Below are 2,573 nucleotides of genomic sequence, written 5' to 3'. Positions count from 1 at the left end.
AACAATACCTGTAGTAATACCTGAATTAGACCACCAATCCTTCACATCAGATGCTCTCTAATTCATCATTGATTAGTCATCTTGTCCTTTATGGTTTGCAACCTGTTGTATATTAGATAACACAACGTAAATATTTTCAAATGAAGATGAAAATAGATATTATCGTATCACTATTATTTATTACGTAAAGGTGATGCTACATGAAGAAAACAGTCTTCTGGGATTTGGCACCGTGTATATGTGGTGTTAACCGACGTTTCGGAGGAACGTATCGCCTCCGTCTTCAGGGTAGAAGGAAAAATATAAGAAATCCGCAGGCGAAGAGACTGCTTTTACCGGTCCTCACCGTCTCTTCGCCTGCCGATTTCTAATATTTTTCCTTNACGTAGTCTTAAAATTAAGTTAGGCTAAAAATATTTTTGTAGAAATAAGAATTACTGGGGTTTTGGACTATTCCATCGTCCGGTATTCTAGAGACTAGAAAACATGACGTTTCGGAAACTAGGTCTGTCCAATGATCGAGGTCAGCTTTTTCTAAGGGCCCAACTGAATACATGTCTTCGCCCCTCTTCTAGGGACGGAAACATATCAAGTTTCTGAAACGTCGTGTTTTCTACTCTCCAGAATAGTCCAAAAACCCAGTAATTTTGAGTGTTACACACCATCGTCAGAACCCTTTAGAATCTGCTAATAATTCTGTAGTTGTGGCCGTGGTTGTGGTATATAATTATATATATTATACATATTGTTACTGGAGGCATGAAGTCTGGATATTGACAGCATCGTCAAGTAACCGCCTCTTTACCGTCTGTAACGTTTTAATGTAAGCTGTATGTGGTACCCCTCGTGTCCTGACACACAAACTTAAAACAGTGCGTGGTCTGGAAAATTGATTCTCTTGTGGATGGTGCTCTGCTTGTATTGCTAGGAACAAGCGTTTTGTGGTGGGGAAGTAATGCTCATTGGCCAAATGGTTCTGCCTCTGCGGATCTAAAACGGCTTGGGATATCTCGTAATCCTTCTGGAAGCTTTAGAAGAGAGAATAGAAGGAAACAAATGAATTCCGGATAATAAACCCAAGAATTCGTAAATTCTGACATTTCAGGCGCTCTATTATTCGGCGTGTATGAAAGTTATAATGCAAATCGCTATTTTCGGAACTATTCTGAAGACAGGAAAATAACGAAAGAAACACTTTCCCTATACTTCAGAAAAACTGAAATGTGTAATGTTTATGGGAATACAAATTGTTTTTAATTTATTTTTATACAGTGAACTTTATAAGACAATGTCTGCATTGTCGCAGTCGTGTCTCATTTGTATCTTGTTCTGAATACTTAATATTCTGAAAGTAAGCCAAATGTTTCGCGTGAAACTGGATTTAACAGCAGTATTTCTTAAAATGTGTTTTTCCTTAACTCGGATTACATTTCTGTTTAATAGTTACAGAAGTCTGCATTTGAATATAAATTAAATTACAGTCTTAAGTAGATTAATGCAGCTTTAGACGAGATTGTATAAAATGTAACAAGAATTAGTGGAAACTTGGCTTTATTCTTCCAATAACCTCTGAATAACGACTGAGCGATCATGGACCGTTTGCCATCTTGGTTTACTTTTGATTCTTAACATGGAGGCAGCAGGTTCTTCCAGAATGCTTGCAGCCATATACCAAACTAAACGTCATCACATCATCACGACTATATTTGTTTTGCTTTTATCTGATAGTTCAAATTGCCTGCGATATTTATCGGTCGAAGTTATGCCTAATATGAGGTTGAAAGAAAACTGTATAATGAGGAACTTTATAACTTATACTATTCGCCAAGTATAATTATAGTGATCAATTCAAGGAGGATGAAGTGGGCAGGACATATAGCACGAATGGGGTAGAAGAGGACTGCATATAGGATATTGGTGGGAAAGTCAGATGGAGACCACTAGGTAGATCAAGACGTAGATGGGTGGATAATATTACAATTTATCCAAGAGAAATTGGATGAGATGATGTGCACTGGATTGATGTGGCTCAGGATAGGGACCAGTGGAGGGATTTTGTGAACACGGTAATGAACCTTCGGGTTCCATAAATATTGGAAAGTTTTTGAGTAGCTGCTCTACTGGCGGCTTCTCACGAAGGGCTCAGGTCTGGGCTGTAAGTTAGTTAGTCTCTAATTTACCCTATGCACTAAACAGAATTCAACTGATATGGGTGCCAGGCCATGAGGGTATTGCTGGGAATGAAACCGCAGATCAACTGGTAAGAACAGGATCTGAACATTGAACCAGCTTGCGGCATCTCAATTGGAGTTGCCAAGAAAGCGATCAGGGACTGGACTAACAGAAATCATAGAAAATACTGCGATTCCACAATTGGACTCAAACAGGCAAAGGGATTTATATCAGGACCCTCTGCCAGGAGAACGAAGGACCTGTTGAAGTTAAGTAGAGATCACTTATTAAAATTTGTTATTCGCATAGTGGGGGGTGGAGTCCAGTTGGATCCACTCGGCACGGCGTCCACTGATTGGCCTATTGTACCTGCCCGGGTGATTATGGTGATGGAGAATTTG

The sequence above is a fragment of the Cryptotermes secundus genome, unplaced genomic scaffold (assembly GCF_002891405.2).
Source record: "Cryptotermes secundus unplaced genomic scaffold, Csec_1.0 scaffold160, whole genome shotgun sequence".
NCBI lineage: Eukaryota > Metazoa > Arthropoda > Insecta > Blattodea > Kalotermitidae > Cryptotermes > Cryptotermes secundus.
Note: the sequence above shows the minus strand (reverse complement) of the source record.